The sequence below is a fragment of the Hipposideros armiger genome, unplaced genomic scaffold (assembly GCF_001890085.2).
Source record: "Hipposideros armiger isolate ML-2016 unplaced genomic scaffold, ASM189008v1 scaffold_352, whole genome shotgun sequence".
NCBI classification, from domain to species: Eukaryota; Metazoa; Chordata; class Mammalia; order Chiroptera; family Hipposideridae; genus Hipposideros; species Hipposideros armiger.
Window position 1 is genome coordinate 1,795,809 of NW_017731702.1, and position 24,257 is coordinate 1,820,065.

The 24,257-nt window shown below is 42.5% G+C and overlaps 1 protein-coding gene across 2 annotated transcripts in view; it reads left to right on the top strand.

Annotated features, from left to right (window-relative positions):
* Nucleotides 1–1,363: 1,363 nt before the first annotated feature.
* ELOVL7 (ELOVL fatty acid elongase 7) overlaps nt 1,364–24,257 on the top strand; it is an 88,990-nt gene continuing 66,096 nt past the window's right edge. The window contains exon 1 of one of the 2 annotated variants that reach the window (XM_019661546.1): nt 1,364–1,598. The gene's annotated coding sequence lies outside the window, so the exon portion shown is untranslated. The remainder of the gene's footprint in view (nt 1,599–24,257) is intronic. The other variant, XM_019661545.1, reaches the window with a different exon arrangement.

Sequence of the window (24,257 nt, forward strand, 5' to 3'; positions counted from 1 at the left end):
TATATGTCTCAATTTTTCTTAACTATGTGCCAGTTAATAAAACAGACCAAATCCTTTGCCATGCTTAAATATTTCCATTGAGAATGGATGTTATTAGCATGACTTTAAAATTGAAACTGAAGAAATGGAAATGGAATGAGAGGAATGTAGTTTTGAAAGAGAATATATGGCCTTATACTGAAGTGGAGGAAAAAGACAATAGAGTAGGAAAAATCAGATATATTATTGAAAAGTGCACAGAAGGGAAAAAAAGGGAGAGAATTACAAGTGGGGGGGAGAAATGGCATTAAAATTTTAGATAGGGCAGCCAGGAAAATCCCCACTGAAAAAGATGAATTTTGAGTAACGACCCAAAGTGAGGGAGCTAGCTATGCAAACATCTATGAAAGGTGGATTTTTAAAATCTGTTTTATTGTCCTCCCTACCCACCCTTCCTGATCATCTTGATCCTTTTGTCATGATTCCATGCTTTAAAACTCACAGCACAAACCCACAGGCCACGTTTGTGAGGTGCTTGGATCAGGACTGCAACCCCCTGAGGTTATTTTTCAAGCTTCTGGAAGATAACTCAATTCCAGTTCATGATTTAGCCTTCCAGCTATTGATGCCATGATTCCAAAACGTAACAGCAGTAAAGAAGATCATAACCAAATACAAGGCCAAGTAACTTAAATAACGGAGGGCACATACACATACATGCCTGACGTTCATCCTCGCCCCACTTCCCAACCCAAGAGTAGCAGATAAGGAGAAAGTTTGCCAATCTTTGTTCCCTACAGCAGCTGCTGTTATTAACCAGGAAAGAAGTTAACTTACATGATACACAATTTGATTTTCATGGCTCCAAAAGCCTCCTCCACTCCCCAAAATTTGCAGCAATTCTCCAGTTTCTTAATAAGCAGGGCATGGAGGTGACTTAAAGTGGGCTTCTCGCCCTGGCTGGGTCTGGTCTCCATTTTATTTAAGACTTAGTCCTTTTTATTTAAGAAGTATGCTTTATTCAGGAGCAGGGATACCCTTTTCCTGCCTCTCCGCCGACAGCATCACACCTCGGCCAGGTTTTCCTCATTTCAGATTTTTCTACAACTCATTCCTGAGTCATGCCTGACGGCAGTTTTCTCACAGTTCAAGGTAAGCCTCGAGGTGACCTCAGGTGAGATGACCTCAGGTGATGATGGCATGTGTGCTCAGAAAGCAATGTAATTCGCTTTTCGGTCAGAGCCGATATCCCACAGCGGCCAGCGGTCGCCCGTCCCCGGGCAGCGCTCCAGCGCCCGGGCGCGCGGCGCGGAGCCGGGCGGAGGCGGGGTGACCGAGGCGGCGCCCCTCCCGGCCGCTCCCTCCCCGGCGGGCGGCGCTCCTCCCACCAGCCCCCAGCGGGTACCTGGCGGCCGCGGAGGCGGGCGGGCTGGGGGCGGCGCCGCGTGGCGTCACGCAGCTGGGTGGGAGAGCCGGCAGGTGGCACCCCGGCGGCCTCCTCGCCTCTCCCAGCTTGGCCGGCGGCCGGGACAGCAAGGGCCGCCGTGAGGAGCTCCGCGCTCGCGCCGCCGCCCTCCGCTCTCACGCGCGCCCGGCGCTTCGGCTCCGCGCCCCGCAGGGTGAGTGCGGGGCTCCGGGCCCGCCGGCGGGTCCAAACTTTTCCTGGGCGCGGAGAGGACGAGGTGGGAGGAGGGAGAGGGACCCTGAGGGCAGGTGTCGGGAGCCGCCGGATGGAAGAACTTGGGTGCGGCGCGCGGGGAGTGGGGTCCGGATGCGGGAGCCTCGGGGAGCCTCGCAGGGCCCTCCCGGGGCTCGGGGTACGGGGCCCTTCGGAAGTTCCCACGCCACGGCCTGCGGTGCCGAGGGCGAAGTCCCTTCCCCGCTGGAGGACGGGACCGCAGTGTGCACCTGCGCCCTCTTTTGGAAGCCCCCCCCCCCGCCTGCCTTAGAATCCCAAAGGCACGGTGATCCCAGGCCATCGCGGGGCTTTGCGCCTCCCCCAAGCGCTCCCACGCGGCGTGGGCCCTGCTGCTCCGGGCAGGAGGGCAGAGGTGCTCGCCGATGGGACTGGGAGACAGAAGGACCTGTTCGACCTTGGCCACTGAGGTCGTTTTCCCAGCTCCGGGATCTGGCCTCGCTTAGCCACCCCCCCGGAATTCCTGAACCCCTTTCTTCCTGCTCCCTTCCCCCCTGGGGTGCTTTTTTGTCCTTGAGGTCGGAGGGAACTTGGGGTGATGCTCTTGCAGCGGGGCGCGGCCTCTTTGGCTCCCGGAGCTGCATCCTGTCCCGGCGGCCGCTGGGGGCCGAGGAGGGGGTGATGAGTAGGACAGAGCGGTGGAACAGGTCGTGCAGAACAAGGAAATGGGAAAGCCTGTTTCACCTTCCAAGGTTGCTTTCGTTAGGAAATGGGCCTCTCCTCCTAATCAGTCAGCGCTGATCCCAACTTACCGGATGCGGGGACAACGCTCTTTTGAGCTCCCTGGGGAGCTGGGACAGGAAGGGTCCAGTCTCTACCCGGTCCATCTCCCTGTGCGATGGGGAAGCCAGTCCCACAGCGAATGAAGAATAGTTTTGGCGAGCCAGGCCTTTTCCTTCTTGCTGAGATATTCCCTCGGAAAGCATTTTCACTTAACCCTCTACCGGCAGGTTCGTCTGTATTTCACCCCTCACTTTTATTGTGTAACTGCTGTGAAAGTCGTGGATACTTTGTGGACTCCGTCTTATTACCGTTCACGTGCTTATTAATTCCCTTCCTTGGTAGTTTCTGCTCCTACTACTGGCTAGAAATTGTTCTCCCCAAGGTCACTGAGGACTAAAAATAAATCTTTTCCTCCAAGGGCAGATATTTATCAAGGGCTGTATGTGTGGGACACTGTTCTAAGAACTTGTATTAACTCTTAATCCTCCCAATGATCCTGTGAGGTGAATGATAATCTTATCTTCATTTTGTGGATGAAGAAACTGAGACACAGGAACTTGGCCAAGGGCACACAAGTAGCAGGAGGGGATTCCAACGCAGGGGCTGTGGTCCAGATCTGGGGGCTCTTAACCACTGTGCATACTGCCTCTCCTAGAGAGCCTTTCTTCCTCCGTTGTTTCCTGAAGTACTGTGCTGTGTCAAGCATCATTGACCAGGCTCTCTCTCAGGTCCCTCTTTTCCTTCTTGTGTGACTTTGTACTAGTTTAGCTTCATCTTCTTTTTAAGATGTCATAGAACTTGGTTGCTTCCGTTACCACCTCCACTTATCTGGCTTGAGAGCCTGTGCTTTCCCTGTGTCTTACTCAAAGGATAGCATCTGTCACTCAGTGCAAACTGTAATATTCCATTTGGACTTGCCCTGCTTTGCCCCAAAGCATTTCCAGGTGACATGATTTCTTTCAGGGCCCCCACTGTTATCCTAGTCACTCAGGTGCCATACTCAGTGGTCCTGTGTCTGGTCACCCCTCTCCTAATCATGAAATCTCTTCTATTCGACGTTTCCCTGGTCGCTCCCTTCTCGCCTTCACCAGCCTCAGCCCCTGCCCGTCTTCTCTTCACCAATCTCCCTCCTCCCCACCCTGAACACTCATTTATCACTGATCACATGCCATTTTCTACTGTTGGTTATCTCCTTTCATAAATGTTTGATGTCCACAAAAAGATTTTAAACATCTTAGGGCATTATATCTCAGGATTTATAAGTAGCAGTTGCTTGATAAATGTTTGTGGAATATGATATGAATGAAGGTAGCACAGATCAGGTAGATTTGGTGATAGTGGAAAACTGTGAAATTTTTCAGCAGAGGTTTTACAGAATGTTAAAGGGTTTGCATTGGTTGACATGTGGGAGCTGATAGGTCTTGTAGAAGAAGAATACAAGACCTCTGCCAACTCCACGGCTGCAAACAGGAACCCAGCTACCCTGGCTCAACATTACTCTCAGAAGTGTAATAAAGTAGGACCATATCGGCAGGAAACATGAATCCTAACCTTGTCTTAGCAAAACAAGATATGAAACCACAGTAAGGTACGAAAACCAAAACCAAAACCAAACAAAACCCAAACCACTTTTATTGAAAAACAGAACATACATAAAAGTGACTAAAACATAAATGACGGGATTACCACAGTAGATATATTTGGCTGTAGAATGATGGTCTTATTCTGGCAGTAGATAGGATAGTTGGATGAGACTGCAGACAAACCAAATAGGAATCTTTCCCCCAATACCTTTGTATAAGGCATTGTGGGCCTGGGTTAATCCTAAGAGGCATTGTCAAGAAAGGATGGCTTTGCTTGGGGAGATTTCTTTATTTTTTATTATTTAATTGGGGAACAGTGTGTTTTTCCAGGACCCTTCAGCTCTGGCCGTGCCAACTCCAAGTCGAGTAGTTGTTTCGTTGTAGTTGTGGAGGGTGCATCTCAGTGGCCCATGTGGGGATCGAACCAGCAACCTTGGTGTTATGAGCACTGCGCTCTAACCAACTGAGCCAATTGGCCACCCCCACTGGGGAGATTTGATGTGAGGAGAAAAGAAGACAGGACGTAGGTACCAAAATGATGAGGTTAGGGAGCCAGGAAAAGAGTTCTGACCCACTGAGCTTAATTCTAACACAATGAATATTTTCGCCATTTTACCTTTGTCTCTCTTTTTTTCTATGCATGTTTTCCTACCTCACTCCATGTAGGATTTTAGTATTCTGTGTTTTCCATATGACATATAGTAAGCATTTTTCATCTTCTATTATTTCCAAAAGTCCTGTTATCTGTGTTATAATCCAGTAATTACAAAGTGATTTACTTAACTAATCCTCCGTTTTGGGATAGGTATATTAGCAACAAATTATAAACAACCTGTTACAGTAATACTTATCTTTGCAGACACATCATTGAACAAATTGGGGTTTGTTTCTTTATAATAGTCTTCCAGGAGTGGAATACGTTGGCAACAGATATGGTCATTTTTATGGTTTTTCATACACATTGTCAGATTTCCAACGGAAATTTTAAAAACAGATGTGCCTACTTTTTTCTCTCTGAAGTAGCAGAAATTCAGTTCAATATGAAAAGTATTACTAAACTACTTTTGCATGTTTGGCACATTTTCTAAGGCTGCTGTAACAAAGCACCAGAAACTAGGTAGCTTAAAACAACAGAAATGTTCTTGTCTCACAGTTCTTAGAAGTCTGAAATCAGGGTGTTGACAGTGTTGATTCCTTCTGAGGGCTTTGAAGGAGAGTCTGTGTCACACCTCTCTCCTAGCTTCTGGTGACAGAGGCAGTTATTGGCTTATAGACATTACATATCTGACTGTGTTCGCGTGGCATTCTTCCTCTGTGTCTTTCACCACATGACCCTTTTCTTATAAGGACACCAGTCATATTGGATTAAGGTGTTACCTCTTCTTAACTAATCACATCTGCAAAGACCCAATTTCCAAATAATATCACATTCTGAGGTACCGAGGGCTGGGATGTCAACATATCTTTCTGGAGGTCATGATTCAACATATAACAGGGACTATGATGGACATTGGGATATAATATACATAAAAGAAAGCCTCTGTTCTTAAATAATTGCTAGTCAAGTTGTAGAAATAAGACTTTTTCTAATTTGTATAATTGTCTATTCTCCTTGGTGTGTAAACATCAGAAGAATGCCATTTACCAAGCAAATAATTTTGGAGTATTTGTAAATATGGTAGCATGTTAAGTTGAGCGATAACCTTGAAGTTCAGTAATACAAATCATATAACATGTGGAAAGAAATATGGACCACAAGTGATCAAAAAAGTTGAAAATGAATGCAAATTTGGCACTTTATAAAATTGGCCTCCTAAAAAAAATGAGATGTCTAATTATTCCTAATTGATTTCAATATATTAAAAGCATTTACATTGTCAAGTAAAATTATCATTTTTTAAATGATAGGAGTAGGCACACCATCGTAACTATTGCGAAACAGACTATTATCCAAATGAAATGTTACTGTATAACTTACAAGTCTGCCATCTTTGTCCACCTGGAGAAACAGCCACACTGGCCATGAACACCAGCAGCCCACCTTCTTTGTCCCCTTTAATATAAGGTCATCGAGCCAAACTGACCCCAAAATAGGGAGTTTCAGAAATTCCATATTCAGAAAAACCTTTTAACATCAGCTTTGTAGGATGCCAAAACCAGTCCAGGTCTGTGTGGGTTCGAGGGAGGTAACCAGCTCCAGTGCAGTGTGATAAATGATGATTAACACAGCCAGGGTGTTGAGGAAGCCATGCAGAGTAAGGCGAAGTCGTCCTCCTGAAGTGAAGGAAGGTAGAGTTACACAGCAAAGAAATGGGGCGAGGGCAGGAAATCAAATTCAGGCCAAGAGAATGTAGGTGTGATCAGAGAATTGGACATACTGTGAAGTCACTGCAGAGGAGGCTGTGAAATGAGTTGCCTAGGCATACATGGGCCAGGGTACTGAGAGCCTAGTGTGACTTACTAAGGATTTTGGATTTTATCCCACAGTTAATGGGGAGCCATTGGAGACTTATGAGAAGGGGAGAGACCTGTTAAGATTTGTATTTTAAAAGCACCCCTCTGGCATTGACAGCTTCACCTCTCTTTCTCCTGTTGGAGGTTTTGTCTCATTTCTCTATCTGCGATGTCTCCTACCTCGTTTCTCTATCTGATCTGGAAAGGTCAGCTCCCTTCACTGTTTATCTTAGCTATCTTGATTATGCTCAGTTTGCGTAGCAATTTTGGACTAGAACATAAGCTTCATGGGCGTCCTCTGTGCCACATGTTTATAGAATGCTCATGCTTGCACTTATTTTCAACCCTTTGTTGACAATCATGAGGCGACAAGTTTTGGCACCTTTTCGATATCAGCAACAGTTGCAGGAAGGCACTTGGTATGCATTTTCTCATAAGTCCCGTGAAGCCAGCAAGATGTGCACTGTAATCCGCATAGCACACATGGGTACAGAAAAGCGAAGACAGGTGTTCAGGTGGAAAAAAGCAGAAAGAGCGCTCATTGTACACTGTTAGAAATATGCAGCCAGGACTTAAGCCCAGGCATAATTACAATGTTTAGGCTCTTCCATTCTGCATACTGACTCTGCGGGGTGATGTTTTAGATGCAGCGGTTCTCAACCTTCCTAATGCCGCAACCCCTTAATACAGTTCCTCATGTTGTGGTGACCCCCAACCATAAAATTATTTTCGTTGCTACTCTATAACTGTAATTTTGCTACTGTTATGAATCGTAATGTAAATATCTTTTTGTTTTCCGATGGTCTTAGGCGACCCCTGTGAAAGGGTCATTCGACCCCCAAAGGGGTCACAACCCACAGGTTGAGAACCGCTGCTTTAGAGGGTATAAGAGATGCTCGAGGCCTGATGTTATACTATAATTTTGTATGGACAGAAGGTCAGCATAAACCTGACTTAGACATTTTAGGGTGAGTGGTAAAAATGTGAGAACTAGAAAAAGAGGATTTGCTCACAGTCCCTCATCTAAATACAGCCCCTCCTTCCTTTCTGTCCCACATGCTGGATTTTGTTTTAATAGCACATTTGTGATTTACTTTTTTAAAATTATAATTAAAGGACATAACGTGGACAGAACAAAAGTAAAGTAAAGCATGCTTGTATTTAAGGGTGACTTATTCTAAGTGTGTCCAGGGGTTTCCCTGCTCACTCCCCTGTGTACCTGTCTTTTTCCTGCCTTCTCTAGGCAGGCAGTGCTGTGTTGATTCCTGTGGGCCCAAAAGATTTTTGTCTCTGAAGCAAACCAATAAGCAAACAAATTAATGCTGACCTCCCATCTGAATCCCTCTGCTGTTCATCATTGAGTTAGCTAGAAGCACAGGTGTAGCCTTCAGCCTCTTTGAAATTCTAATAGGTGTGACTTTAACTTGAAGAAAGGAAGAAGGTAGAAATAGCATTCTTAGGAAACCAGAGTCCAATTACTGATTATTAGTAGCTTCAGGTGAGTTCCTGAATAAATGTGGAATGAAATTTAAAAAATAAAGTTGTGAAAGCCAGTACTCATTGTTCAACAGGAGAAAAAAAATTGATAGTAGGTATAATATTTAACAGTAGCTAATAAAAAATATATCTTAGGTTGAACAAATGCACTTGCCATTTCTCCGGCTAAAAGACAGTTGGATGTTGACAATTGCATGTGGTTCATCTTACTACAAAGACAATCCTCCTGACATCTAACCAGTTGACCCAATGAGATTGTGCTCTTTTCCCCACACAGCGGACTGAGTGCTGACTGAGTGCTGCCCAGGCTGCTGTATAGCCCGTTTTCTGCTCCAACTGCTGGGTTGCTGGTTCAACAATAATCTGTTGTAGTTATCACAAATCTATTGATGCCAGTTACACTCGTTATTGTGATTAGATAACGTAAATAACGTGTGTAAATCTATGAGCCATAAGTGCAAATAGAGAGTATTATTGTTTCTGTGAAAGCAATGTTGAATTCTTTGTAAAGATTCCATAAAAATGAGTGACTAAAAAAGTGGGCAGGAAAACTATAAAAGATTGGAGAGAAAATTGTAAAAACTTAAAAAGTAATATCCTGACCTTGCTTTACAAGTTTGTTTTGTTGCTTTGTTTTTTAGTTTTCAATCCACTTAGAATATTAAAACTGGAAATTGTAGAACATAAAACCTGAGTGTGGTTTATTTAAGAAAAATATTGGGGAGGTATTCCTCCTCAAGGAAAACTTGAAACTACTTTGGAAAATTGGGAATGAATGCATATTTATGTATCTTAAGGTAAAGTAAATGTTTATGGTATGTACCTAATTTTTTTTTTACTATAAACAATTTTTTCATTAACCAACCATAAGTAGTCAAAATTACTGCTGCTTCTAGTCTGACCAGAATAGTTTATTCCAGAGCATAGTAAGTAGTCAGAACCTTTGACTCTGTAGTCATTCTAAGGACATACATTAATAAAGACAAAATGGAATTTGTCATTGGGAATGGAAAAAGCAGAGGACATGGAGATTTTTTTTTTCTTCGCTTAGCATACCATGCTAATGGTACATAATCAACTAACTCATGCTTCTTATTTTAAATTAGGCTTTTACCATCCATGTAACATTTAAGTTTGTTTTAATAATGTGAACCAATATGTAGAAACTAGGGCTGGTTTCTACCTCCCTTAAATGACTTCCGTAAAAATTGAAAGCAAAGACATAGTATAGCATCAGCTGGCGTCTATTAAACTTGATAAACTTCTTAGTGCTATTAAGCTGACAAATTGAGTTGGGCAAGTAAAACTTATTCTAGATTCAAATACTAATCATAGAAATGTAGTAGTTTCTAAAGCTTTACAAATTAGTGAAAAAAGATTGAACCTACTTAATGGGAAAATAGAAGTACATTTTATAATAATAGCATTTATTGAATACTTGCTATGTGCTGTGCACCGTGCTAATTTCTGAAGAAGCCTTACCTCATTTATTCTTCACAATAGCCCTACCAGGAAGGTGATACTGTTTTCATGTCATTGACAAAGAAACTGATACATATAGAAGTTAAGTAACTTGCCCAAAGTCATGTGGTTAGTAAGTAACAGAACTGGGAATCAGACCACTTTAGTCTGAATGTCAGTGCTTATGCGCCCATGCTCTCTTATCACTTTATAGCATAGGACTTTTCATCTGAATTTCTAGTATGGTTTTTTTTTGTTTTGTGGGTTTTTTAAAATCAGTTTGAGAGGCGATCCTAGGCAGCATCAGTAAAGACAGGGAAGGGAGGCAGCCTGCACAGGGTGTACTGATGAAGATGCTACCACCGCCACTGCGGGCACCTGGGCTCACTCCCACTGGGACGTGCCTCAGAGTGATCCCACCTTAGGGACAAAGAAGCAAAACCTTTGGTGGGACATGCATATGCAGATTATTATTATTTTTCAAAATTATTTTTAGGGAATACTTTATTAGTTTCTGTAATAAACCCGTGTAGGTAAGATCTTACATAGGAACTTTTTAGAGACATGTTAAAGTGTTTCGAGCTGGAAAGGACCTTCGAGGTCCTTAGGCCAACCTCCTCTGTTACAGATGAGGAAACAGAAACCCAGCAAGGCCAAGCCATTTGGCCAATGCCACAAGCCTATTTAGCATGGCTGGAACCAGAAACAAGTTCTGAATAGAGTTCAAGTGCTTTTCTAACTTGCTAATTATGATTTACTCATTAGCCTTAACTCTGAATATGTGTTACTACTGAATTTTTGAAGTTCCTAAATTGTCCCACCCCATCCTTGAAGTAACAAACTTAATTACTCCCTATACTTTACTGTAGACTATGAATGGGGCAAGGATTATGCTTCCCCCATGTTACAGGTGGGAAACCAAAGCTCAAGGCAGCGTAATGATGTACCTAGTCCTGAGGTCCGTGTGGTATAAAACCTAACCCTAAACCACAACTGAAAGTGTAAAAGAAGAAAAATACTTTATCATAGCAAAGATGACGAAACCATCTAACCCAAGCCATAGCTATCTCATCTAACAACCCCTTCCCATCCTGATTCTATGTCCTTAGCTCACCCTTAGTCACCTTCGGGTGACTGTCTGATCATGGAAATAGCATTTGTGGGTCTGGGTAACGCTGAGGTCAAAGGAGAGTTAGTGCTCACTGCTTTGCTGGGCACCCCCTAAAAAATCTGTCAACTCCCAACCTTTGGTCTTCACCATTTCATTAGTAGCAGAGCAAGAAGAGGCCGTGAGCCATCTCCTTATTAACAGCCAAATATGTGCTGTGGCTTCCACTGCTACTATTTCTCTTCCTTGTCTTTCTTGGCCTTTACATGCCATGAAAAAAGCGTTTGCATGCATCATCTCAGTTCTTATCGCAACCCTCTGTGATCTGTGCTCTGAACTGAATTCTAGAGACCAAAAATCTGAGATCCAAGACACTTAAGTGGGTTTTGCCAAGGTCACCTGGTGAGTGGCAGACCTAGGTCTTGAATACAGATATTCCAACTATACACCCTGCCACCTACTATATGTGCCCTTAGAGTCTCCTTCCTCATCTTCAGGAAATAAGCATGGTGGAGGGCAGATAATATGATTATGAAATAGGACCATTGAAATCTTTGCATGTGATAGTATATATATAATTTACATTCCACTTTTTTTCCAAAAAAGATTTGAAATGCTCACAATAAATACATTACGATCCAAGCATAGAAGGGAAAAATCTAGGTAATGTAGTTGTGATAAATGGAACATGTATTTAATATGAGCTGGGAGCTCATATTAAAAGAGTAAGAGAATGTTTCCACAGCTCTGATAGTTTGGTTTTTAACCATAAAACAAATTTGTAAAGTATTTTTTTTCTCCTAGAAATGAATTGTAAAAGGGATTTATCAAGTAGGTTCTTATAAAGAGGATCTTGAATTGCTTCATGTATAATACTTTATGAATAACAGTTTTGCTAAAGATGCAAAGGTATTCTTTAAGTTAATATTGGTTCTTGATAACTCATTTATTATGGACATTAATGAAGGGAAACTCTCTGAAAGCATCTCTCCAAAGGCTAAAAAAGTGTAGGTTTTCATAATGGTTTACTGTAACAACTAACTTTAGGTGGAACAGGGCTTCTTGAACCTGAGCTTGGTCCATAAACTCTCTAAAACATCAAACTTGTGTATACATGTGATCTCTGGGGATGTGGTCCATAGCACCGTAGTCTCAAAGGCTAAAGCTATTTAGGAAAGACATGAAATAATATATGTAAGATGCTTAATAAAATTTAACTTACTGCATGCATGAAAAGGATTAGCCTTCAATGTTAATGTTAGAATTAGACATATAATGTTGACATGAACCAATTATGGAGACTTTGTCCATGCTATAAGGACACAATTAGCACAGATAGTTAGACCCTAGAAAAAAGATAGCTCCTGCATCCATGGTAGTTTCCATGCCTGTTGTCCTAGCTCTCTAGGAAGAAAGGCTCCTACTTTTTAAATGTTAGATCAGTATTCACTCATTTATGAAGTAAACATTGGCTATAAACCTTGGAGATGTAAAAATCTAGATGTCATCTCCTCTCCTAATTTCTTTAGCTCACGCCCACATCCAAAATAGTAGTAACCATGTCAGCTTGTCCTCAAAATGTATCCTGAATCCATCTACTTTAATAAACTCCTAATCCTGCTGTCTCCCTGCAGTCAATTCTCTACTGAGCAACCAAATTAATTTTTAAAAACATAAGTTAGCTTATGTCACCACTTTGCTTAAAAGCCTCTGAAGAGAGGTTCATTCAATTTACAAGATGTCAAGAGTCCTAGAGATGGATGGTGGCGATGGTTGCAGAACAGCATAAATGTACTTAATACCACTGAGCAGTACACTTAAAAATGGTGAAGATGGTAAATTTTATGTGTATTTTACCATTTTTTTAAAAAGAAAAATATTCATACTAAAAAACAAAACAAAAAGCTCTGATGGTTTCCCATTGCACCTAGAATAAAAGTCTAACTCTTTAACTGAGGCCTCAAGGCCTGCCTGTCCACTTCTCCCAGGCATCTAGCATCACTCTTCTTGTTCCCTGCTTTCTGTTCTCCGACATACTAAGCTTGTTCCTGCCTTCAGGCCTTTGCCCTTTCTGTGGTCTCATCTAGGACCTCTCCCCCTCAGATCTTCTCAAATGTTCTAGAGCATTCTATATTTTAACAGTTGTGTTCCTATGCCTTTGGTGACCCTGTCACATCACTCTGGCATGTGTCATTTCTTCATAACTTTTGCCACAATTTGTCTTATTTATGTTTGTGTTCATCTTTGTTTACTTGTGTGTCTTCCCACAAGGACAGAGATCTTGCTGGATGTGTCCCCAGTGTCAAGAAGTATGCTTGGCACATAGTAGGTGCCCAAATATTTATTGAATAAATGAATAGAGATGTGGTCCCTTCCCCACAGACCTTGCCGTTTCTGATCCTGAGTCTGAGGAACCGTGAGTCGTGGTTCTGAGTGAGGTCTTTTAGAGCTTCTCGGGGAGGCCTCACAGAGAGAATGGGCAGCCAGTTCTGCCCAAAATAAAATGATATGGGGAAGGAGGAGGAGGAGAGAATGATGTTGGGAGCAAAAGTGTCAAAAACATGTGAACTGTTTCCTCTTATTCAAGGATGGAGAGAAACTTTTCCTCTCTTCTACCTCCCTCCCCACCTAAAAGAAAAACAAGAGAAAACAAAAACAGAGCTTCATATCAATATCCAGGCATGAACCCTGCCCAAGACAAGTGTCAAATGAAAATTGTGTAAGATATCGTAGACCACATTCCCAGAAACGCCCGACTCCTCTAGACCATTTGCTCTTAGAGGGCCCATTATGAGTACTCAGTTGTATTAGTCAATAAGACGGTCTTGCCAAAATGAGACCAAACTCTTATCAACTTTTCTGTCATTTTAGAATTATCTCCTCTAGCATGAGTTTCCCCAGTGACTATCATAACACCCTTTCCGTCCTGCTGTCATACTGTTGGTAGTTTTGTGGATAGTTGGACTTTTATGCACATATTTTTCACAGTATGTATAGGAAAAGGTATAGAGATTTACAATATAGACAGATTTCCTGTGCTTGACAAGTGAAATCATACTTCCATATAGTCAGAAAATCAGATTATTTTCTAGGGTAATAGTGTATGCTGATTTTAGAAATATGGACAACTTATAACAGAAAATAACAAAACAAAAACTTATCACAAATAAGAAGATATACATTACCCATAATTCCCACTATTGATGTAAGAAATGTCCAAACCTGTGACGAATTCTTGTAAGAGTTTGGGCCAAACTGATGATGTATGCTGGGAAGCAAGATCTCAAATTCTCCAAAGAATAACAGTTTTGCAGTTTCTTTTACACATTTAAAATTAAGGAGGGGACATAAGGAAGACTGGAGAAAGCAAAACCAAGATTGGATTACAGGATAGTTAACAAGATTCTATTGATGCTTTCTTGAGTGTCAATACCCCTTTCAAAGGGTATTAATTCTAGCATTTCAAAGATGTGTTAACCTAGATGCACAAGAAAAATGGACAGGGCTGGCTTAAAACCTTTCACTAAAGATGTTATAGGACCTCGTGTGACTGCCACAATGACCTTCCCAGTTAGGCATTTATGATCAGATCACCATGTGAGGTTAGTTTCCATAGAACCCCTTTTTTTCATCCACATCACCAAGAAGAAATTACCATTGCTAACATTTTGGTAAATTTCTTTCTAGCCTCTTGTAGGCATTTTTTAAAGTTTGTCAAAGATTTTCTTGGAAAAAACTGGGAACTATTTAGATGATGAAACAAAAACATCTCCTAGTATACTTAAAAAAAGAAGAAGAAAAACAACTTTATAAAGCATTTTCAACATGGAAATTTTATTTCTTCCTTTTTAAAAAACATTATGGAAATTTCCAAACATTTATAAAAGTAGAGAGAATGATATAATGACCTGGCTGCACAGTCGCTCAGACTCACGGCTCACCTTATTTCATCTATAAATATTTCAGTATATCTTCAAATGATCAGGACTTAACAAAAAAAATTATCACGATACTAGTAAGACACCTCAAAATTTTAAAATATTACATGAATGCCATCAAATATTCAATCAGCACGAAAATTATAAAAGGATGAATGTAACTGGGATGCTGACTACAGGGTAGTAGTGTAGAGGTTCTTAGCTAATAAGTTGACATGCAATCTACTTAACAAATTGTATAGTCATGAGAAAAGATTAAAAACAATAGAAATTCACTTAGTGCTTATTTCCTGTAGATAAATATTAATGTTATTAAGCAACCTGACAGCTTATATTTTAATAACTCTGCTATTTCTTTACTCCCAGTGTTTAATTTAAAATGCAGTGTCCACCTATACCAAATTAATTTTAAAGCTCTCTTGCAATTTGGCTGCCAATATAGGGGAAAAGTGTGAATTGGGAACATAACAGTGAGCAATTAGAAATGTTCCCAGGGCCGGCCGAGTGGCACGTTGGTTAAGAGCTGGCTTGGGACGCCAGAGGTCTCTGGTTCGGATCCCACATATGAGGGCCAGTGACACTGCCCTCCACAGCTAAGATGCTGAACAACAGCTCAACCTGGAGCTGGGCTGCTGTGAGTCGGCGACAGAGTAGGCTGCAGCCCCTGCTGCAGTGGGTTGCCATGTGCTACCGTGTGTAGCCAGCAGCATGTGTGAGCAGCCAGCAGCCGCTGTGAGCGGCCGTCCAGAAGCCAGCGACTGATCTGCCTCGCCCGGGAAGAGCCCAATGATGGTGCCAACTTGGGCCAGTGAAGCAACGTCCTCCACAACTAGACTGAAGAACAAAAGGACAGCAACTTGTCTGTTCCCCTTCCCCCAATTCCCCAGCACTGTTCCCATCCCCCAATTCCCCAATAAAAAATAAATAAATAAATAAATGTGCCCATATGTCCCCTACTGTGATGCATTTAATACATTTTCCTAAAGCTATAAATACTTTACCTGAAGTGGGGTAAAAATAAGACAGTGTTAAGCATATGCTCTGTTAAATTAATAAAGCAGAGCAAATCCATTTATTCTTAGGGTTCATTTGAGTAGTAGAAATAATTTTTATGCTCTTAAAGGTACATGATAATTTTTAAAGGAAAGAAAAAAAGCAATATCCTGAAAGTCTTGTGAATAATTCCCATGACAATAATTGTGAGGGTGTAACAGATAATTTAGGGACCAGCAAGAAAGATTATGTGGCTGAGATTATCAGGAATCAAAGTGAGAGGGAGGTAAAAAGTAAAAGAAGTCCGGTTAATGCAGTCTATGCTCAGGAATTCCAGCTTGACTCAAAATCCCCATTACAAATTTCTGAAAAGGGAAAGGACTTGATCAGAGGTGCTTTGAGCTGGGTGATGCAGGTTGCTGGCTTTGTCACATTGTCAAGCATAGAGGAAACTAGGGTGTGAAATAGGGGAGATTAATCCTTTGGTCCAGCACAGCCTAGATGGGTGTCTGCCTCTATGGATGGAAAAGAATGAGAAAAGCAGAGAACGTGAAGGGAAAGTGAAGAAGAGGAAGGTCTGGGATAAGGGAAGGAAAGAAGGCCAAGGTTGGAGCCTAGAAACATGGTGGGTTGTGGTGCCAAAGCTGGTCTTAGGGGAACTGGGTCAAGGGACTCTTTTGGCTGAGATTCTGGAAATTCCTTTATTTCTATTTCTTGTTAAGCATTGCAAGTTAAGTGAGCAAATTATGTGTTCATTTATAGAATTTGAGACTTTTAACCAAGGTGGCCTCTTCTGGGCAATTCCTTTATGATGGGGCATTTAGAGACTTAGAAACTGCTAAGATATTCAAAGATCAGGTGATTAAAACTCAGTGGCAGATAAAGCCAGAATAACTAGAATTGTCTCCTTTGCCTGCCCTCCCTCACCAGGAGGAAAATCCATGGAAGTTATTTAAGCATTTCATGTAAAATTGACTAGGAAGAAAATGTCCTTCTTTGCTTACCTAGATAAATAAGGGTAAATATTTGTAAACATTTGCCATGACCACTTTTATAGGGCAGTCATTGTTTTAATCTTGCATTATCTATAATTTCTGTTTGTTGAAGTTGAGCTATTGTTTGAAAGATCCATACCTGGAGGGAGATGATAATGAACTAAATTACATATTTCCATTCAGATAAATAGTGGGGAGAAATGTTAGTCTTTCTAAGTTGTTGTTTCTGGATTCTTTCATATAAAAATCATCTAACTTAAAAATTAAGTAATGCTATTTAGCAATACTATACTGTATCATAAATGTATAAATATTTTACATACATTATGCATTAAATCAATTTGTCTAGTAGCCTAGAAGTGTAACCACACTTCCTTGGTAAAATATTTTCTTTGGTTAAAATAATCAAATTATAAATTGTCTCAATTGAGAAGTCTGTTGTACACATTGAATAAATACACTTCCTCTGTTGTTCTAAATGTGTTAAATTTTAATTTCTGAAATGGGATTGAAACACCTTAATAATAATCATTGTAGTAGAGCTGAGGAAGGTGGTATAGACGCAGGAACAGCGTGCTAATACAGAGGCCATTTATCATGAAGTTTCACAACCCAAAATGCTGCTGGAAAGCAGTAAGAAAGCAGAGAAATGGTCCCTGAGCAGAGAAAACAGTGTCCCTAAGTCCACTGAGTAATTCTGTACTTAGAGGGAGACCCTCTGTTTTTTAATCACAGCCCATTTACATCCAACATCATTGGTTATCTAATTTCCCATCCCATAACAAATTAGGGACAGCAGATTAGAATGAACGGGGTCTTGCAGAAACAGGAATGCTGGGAAGGGACAGCTAGTGGCTAACAAGCTGATGGGAAGAGATAGGACATCTACTACAAGCAGATGCAGGTATTTGCAATGCCTGGCAATTTGGAATTTTTTATTGTAGGGCAAATGTCCATAGTCCTAGACATGAATAGTCCCAGAGGGCACGGCTGTGTTATTACTGCTCATAATAATATCCCTGAATCATCCATAAAAGTTCAGTGTATAAGATGATGAAATCTTTCCAAAAATGTTTCAGATTTTTCTCTGCCAGAAAATTAAAATTAAAGTGATTGCACCTACAGATAAACATCTGAGTTATCTAAAATATTCACTTCTCTGGAACACTGCATTCCTGAATGAGGCTAAATAAATGAATTGTACCCATAAATAGAAAGAAACAGGATGAATTAATTTGATCTTGCTATTTGTTACTTTTCTTATCCACACTTCTCTTTGAGGACCATTTTTATTCTCTTTAGAATTAATCAACCTGCGTGACCCGCCCATCCAACTTTGGGTGGGTAGCTCTCTCCCCTGATTGGGATCCCTGTCCTATTCCTCTTCCTACCTGCACTGAACCTGCTACTGCCAATTCTGGCTTGTCCCAAAGGCAAGGTTTTGAGGTCAGTTGATTCCCACCTTACCTCTCATTCTAGTAGTTCTTGGTTACTGCCTGAAAGACAAAACGCTTAATAGGTATTACAGCCTTTCTGTTGTCTCCTCCTGCCGTTAGCTACACTTTCAGCTCTGTCCTTTATCCTTTGAAACCTGTGCTCTGTTGTGTTCAAACTCTCGTATATTCTCAATCCCATCAGTGTCCAAACATAACTCCTCACACCATGCCCATACACTGCTTATGAGAAGGCTCATCCATTTATTCAGTCAACAAATGTTTGAGTGTCTGCCATGTCCCAGGCACTGTCTCAGGTGCTAGAGAGGCAGCAGTGCACAAAATAGATAAAGATCCCTGCCCCCGAGGAGCTTATATGTCTAGAATGTTATTGAGGAGTGCAGGGTCAGACAGTAAACAAATAAATATAGCACATTGGTGAAATATATGTGAATATAAAATGATGAAGTGTGCTACAGCGAAAAATAAAGCAGTGAAGATAAGAAAGTTCGTATTGGTGGGGGTGGTGAGGGTGACATTTTAGCAGAGAGTGGGAGGAAGTAAAATAGTAGCCATGGCAGATATCTGTAAGAAGAGAATTCTAGGTTGTGAGAACAGGGTTTCAAATGCTTTGAGGCAAGAGCATTAATGGTGTGTTCAAAGATGGGCAAGGAGCCCAATGTGGCTGAAGCTTAGGACGAAAAGTGAGAAGGAAATGCCAGAGATGTAGTCAGGGCCCCGATCCCGTAGGACCTTGTAGCCCATTACTGGAACGTTGACTTTTCGTGAGAGTGAGGTGGGAAGACGCTGGCACATTCTAAGCAGAGAAGTGACATGGCTTGGGTGTTTTTTATTTTGTTTTGTTGTGCTTTTTCTTTAATTTGAAGACTACATTGAAGAGGGACAAAGGTTAAATAAGGGACACCAGGTGAGAGACTGTTGCAGTCATTCAGATAAGAGAGGACAGTGACTTGGATTACCATTAGAATGAAGAGTGGTTGGGTTCTAGAATATATTTAGAAGATAGCGTTGTCAGGATTTGTGATGGGTTTGGTGGAGGGGTGAGAGAAATGGAGGCTTTCTCCCGTATTTAAAGTTACTACACGTCTGGGTGGACTGGCCAGGATTCCCCTCTCTTCCCATTGCCACATCTGAATCAAACGGTTACTTTTCACTTCCATGGGAACATAAAACAAAACTCCCCTTTTTTGAACATCTCCCTCTCGAGCTTTGCTCTCTCTGCCTTTCTTAACCCTCTTTCTCCTTTTCGTCTTCAGTCCCATGTGCCTTGTGGACTTTGGCCCCTGACTCGGCCACCTCTCCATCCCCACACCTGCTGTAGCTCCGGGAGACTCCAAAGCCCTTTTGGACAGTAGCCTTATCAGACAAAGCTCCTCGTCTGCCCAACTATGATAACCTCTCCAACACTAACCACCTGCTTTCGTAGCCAATCTCTGGGCCTTATCACCTGGAAATGTGCCGAGAAGAAACCATTAGCTCTGATAGCCCATCTTCAAACCACAGCCTCTGGCTTTTCAGCTCTCTTTACTCTCAGAGACCTGAGTTTTCTCACAGCCTGTCAGCTCTCACTTGTCTCACTTCCATATTTATCCAGCAAAGCCCTAACTCCAAATTAACCCTACTGTCGTTCTCTGCATGGATACCCAGGCAGCTGAACAGTCTGTGGAAAACTGAGTGAGGTGGTGAATTCATACTCTACAAATTAGTGGTTTCCAGTTTCAGCTAAACTCTAACCAATATTACTTAATCCTTTCACTCAGTGACTCTCAACCTTGGGTGCATAATAGAATCTTCTGGGAACTTTGGAAGATCCCAGTACTAGGGCAGCCTGGGCCAAGTAAATCTGAAATTTTGGGGTGGGGCTCAAGTATCAGTATTTCTTTTTTTTTTAAGGTTTATTTTTATTTTATATTATATTTAATTGGGGAGTTGGGGGAGGGAAACTGTTGGGGAATTGGGAAAGGGGACCAGCTAAGTTGTTCTTCAATCTTCGTTGTGGAGGGCGCCAGTCGCCATCTGGCTGCTGGTCCGCAGCTTGTGGCCTTTAAGCTCAAGGTTCTGTGTTCAATCTTAGTTGAGGGTGGGCGTAGCCACCATCCCATGCGGGAATCGAACTAGCAGCCTTTTTGTTAGGAGCACGTGCTCTATCCACTGGGCCATCCCGGTGGCAGCTCAGCTCAAGGTGCTGAGTTCACTCTTAGTTGCAGGTGGGTGTAGCCCACCATCAAACAGGCAATCTTGTTGTGAGGAGCATGTGCTCTCACCAGCTGAGCCATCCTGCTGCCTGTTGGCAGCTCAGCGGCAGCTCAGCTCGGGTGCAATATCACTGGCCCATGTGGGAATCAAGCCGGTGGCCCTGTTGCTCAGAGCTCGCACTCTTAAGCCATCTCTTAACCTACTGAGCCACTCGGCCAGCCCCAAGTATCAGTATTTCTTTATGTTCTTCAGGTGATTCCAACGTACAACCAAGTCTAAGAACCACTGCTTTAAATTTGCCCTTGAAGGGTTTTCATTTTTTGTTCTTCATAAAAGCTATCCTATTCTTTCACTAGTCTCTGAAAACCCCCTACCCAACAACACTATTTTATAAACCCTCAGCAACTGACCTATGTTACTAGAAAAACTGAAGCTTTTCTTGGTGCATTTCTTAATTTTTTGTCCCTGTTTACTCAACTAAACATTTAATTGGGGCCTAGTGTGTGCCAGGCATTGTGCTAGACATTGGGCAGAGAGTGGTGAACAGGACAAATCCAGCCTCTCCCTGCCTTCCTAGAGCCCAGTGCCGCATGCAGGCAGGTAAATGGGGCAACCACAGCACATGGTAAGTGCTGTGGTGAGGCAACAAGGTGTTAACTGGAGCGCATAGGAAGGGCCCTAACCCACATGTGGGCCTGGCTTCCTTCCCCCTTATTAACTTACCTATGCCCCGCCCTCCTTTCTCTCTTCCCTCTTGGGGGATGAGGTAGGTGTCACCCTGCTCCAGGGGAGGAAGAGCACACCTTGCAGGCCTCTGTCCCCCTCCTCTCCATTCCTCCTCAGACCTTCATCATTTGTTCCTCCTGTTTCGATTATTTCGTCCTCTCACTACAAACATACTTAAGGTTTTACCAGAAATGACAAGGCTTGATTGTATACCTCCCCCCTCTTTTCTAGCCTTCACATGCAGGCCTCTTGAGAGTGACCTGTTCAATGCGTGTTGTTCCTCACTTGCCTTTACGTGTTGGCTTCTGCCTCATCACTGTACTTCACTTTCCTCTCCTAAAGTCTCAGGGGCTTCCAGGTTCCTTAAGCTGGCAGAGACCACTCAGCCCTGTCACACTGGACTTCTCCATGCATTTGGCTGTGCTCATCACTGTCCCTGCCTTCGGAATTCTCCCCACTTTTGTTTCTGTGATTCTGCATGTACTCAGTTCTCCTCATGTCTTTTTGACTCTTCCTTTTTCATCTTCTTTGTAAGATTCCCTACCTCAGCCTACCCCTTAAATGATGGTTTTATTCAAGGGTTTGTCCTTAGAGCACATTTTGTTTCATTTATCTACTGTGATTTTAGTCACCATCTCGATGTGAAAGCTTCCAAAATCTGGATTTTTAGATTGCGGACCTTCCTCCCAAGTGCCTGCTGGACGTCTCCACCTGGATGTCCCCCAGGCTTATCTTCCTGAAATTTGTGAATTCCCACCCCCCAAACCTGTCCCATTTTCTTTGCTTCTTATTTCATCTGGTGACACCATCATGCACATTGTCACCCATACCTAACCAGAAACTTTACTCATGCTACCCTGTCCCTTTATCCTGTCTAGTGAATCACCAGGCACTTCCCATATTGCCGCATAAATATTTCTGTGTGTCTACCACTCCAAACTCTCAATGCCCTTGTGGAGGCCTTTAGGCATTTCTCATTGGGATGATTGCAGTTAAATCTTAGTTGGTCTCTCTGCCCTCAGGCTCACCCCTTCATATTCATCCTTCACATAGTTAGGTCACAACACTGGGTGAAAACCCGTCAGGAGCTCTCTCTGCCTATAGCTAAGGCTTACAGGCTCTGCACTGAGGGGGTGTTATGGGGTACGCTTGGCAGGGATCAGGGTTGTAGGACTCTGGCAGAGCCATCTGGTCGAGCTCTTATACATAGTTATGCTTCTGCATAATATTTCACCTTGTGAAAGCTTCCCATTGCCCGTGCAATATCTTTAAACACATTTCTTACTGTTCCTCATTTGAATTCCTTCCTCAGTGCATTTGCCCATCCTGTTACCCCCAAGTGGTCAGTTCCCACCAATCACTAAGAAGTAGCTCAGAACTCATGTCTTTTGGGAAGTCGTTGTATCATTGACATCTTTATGGACGTATTCACTGATATTTATTGGACATCTGCATCATCTCAGGCAGCAACAGCACCCCAAAAGGTGGAAGGTGAGAACATACCTGAGTGCATTAGAGCAGTGCCTCTCAGAATATGTGGTGGTGGGGCAGTTGGGGGTTTTGTGTTTGTTTCTGCTCTGTCATAAACAAGAAGTGGTCCTGGTGCACATGATTAAAATACAGTTGGTGCCACACTTGACTCATCACACAAACTCAGCAACACCCAAACTGGTTTATCAAGTATCACCTACTTTGGCTGTCACAGCAATATCAGTTTTCCATAAACATTTCTAAATGCTTACACTTGATTTCTGGGTTGCTTTGTGCCAGACTGGCAATGAACCATTCGTACATCAGCATCAGTCCACAGGCCGTCCTTGAGTAACACCACACTGTAGGGCTTGCTATAGATGCCTTGGTAGGAGAGGGGACAGTTTACATCAGTGGCTCAGAAGAGACTAGACTCTCTTCCTGAATGGTTGAACTGTAAGGGGAGAAGAAACCCTGTTAGAGGAAGGCAAAATCTTAAAAAAATAGATCTGTTTACCAGCCAGGTGAACGAGGCTTTTTAGTCAGGGGGAAAAATTGGAGCATAGAGAGAGAGGGAAAATGGAGCCTGGGACTAAGACTAGGATAGACAAAGGGGGCTGTTATGAGGCGAGAGATGAGGCTGGAGAGTCAGATGGGGTGAATTTTATTCTAATTCAGCAAATACTTTCCAAGAATCAGCTATGTGCTGGATTCTTCCTAGGAACTGGGTTTAGAAGCCAAGCAGAGACAGTTGTCATAAACTCTACCAGGGCAAAAACTTTGCCCTGGTAGAGTTTAGAAGGGTTGCTAAGGGTAGCCAAGGAATTTGACTTTTACTGTAGGCAGCCTTCAAAGGATTTTGAGCTAGAGTATGGCATAATCAATTTCATCCTTGGAAAGAGGACTCTGGTGGGTTTTGGAAAATGGATGGCTATTGAGTCAAGAAAGTTAGTTGAGAGGTTATTAGAATAGTCTGGAATAAGAGATGATTAGGGGCAGGAAGTAGAAGCTAGGGGTTTGTGGGAAGAAGTAAGGGGGTGAGGGAGAGAAAGAGAATTTTAGGAGAAATATTAAGGTGATATAAATCACAGGTCTAGAGGGCGTCAGTGGTGTTTAGGATCGCTGGCAATTTCTGACGTGATAAGGTTGGTGGTCCAATTCACTGGTAGAAAGGGAAAGAAGTGATAGGAAAAGCATCTGAGCATATCACTAGTTAGGCACCTCCTCTGTATTCCTGTAGAGGGTTGTGATAACCTCTATCATAGCGTTGTTCAATGAGTTTCTGTGCTTGTGAGTTCCTTGAGAACATATACCTACTCGTCTATCCTACACATTTAGCACAGGGCCTAACATGTGGAACAGGCTCAACAAATGGTTCTTAAACTGAACAGAAAGATAGAGTATTAGTTTTGTACTGCTACCATATCTAGTCATCACACACTTAGTGGATTGAAACAATACAAGTTTATTATCTCATAGTTCTGTAGGTCAGAAACCCAGATTGTCAAGGATGATGGCTCTGCTCTGTATTTCACATGGTGCTGGTTGTCTGGACTCTCATCGGAAGACTCTAGAAAGAATCTGTTTCCAAGTTCATTCAGGTTGCTGGCAGAACCCAGTTTCTTGTGGTTGTAAGGACTGAGGTCCCTGTGTCCTTGTTGGCTGTTAGCCAGGGGCCACCCTTAGCTACTAGGGGGACTCTCTCCAGTCCTTGAACGTGAGCCCCTACATCTCAGAGCCAGCAACAGTGCATTGAATCCTCATGCTTTGAATCTCTCTGCTTCCCTCTTCTGCCACATCTCTTCTTCCAACCAGAGACAGCTCTCTGCGTGTAAGGGCTCATGTGGTTATATTGGGCCCACCTGGATAACGCAGGATACTCTCCCTGTTTTGAAGCCTGCAACCTTAACCTTATTTACGTCTGTAGAATCCTTTTCGCCATGTGACATAGTCAGAGATTCCAGGGATTAAACATGGACATTTT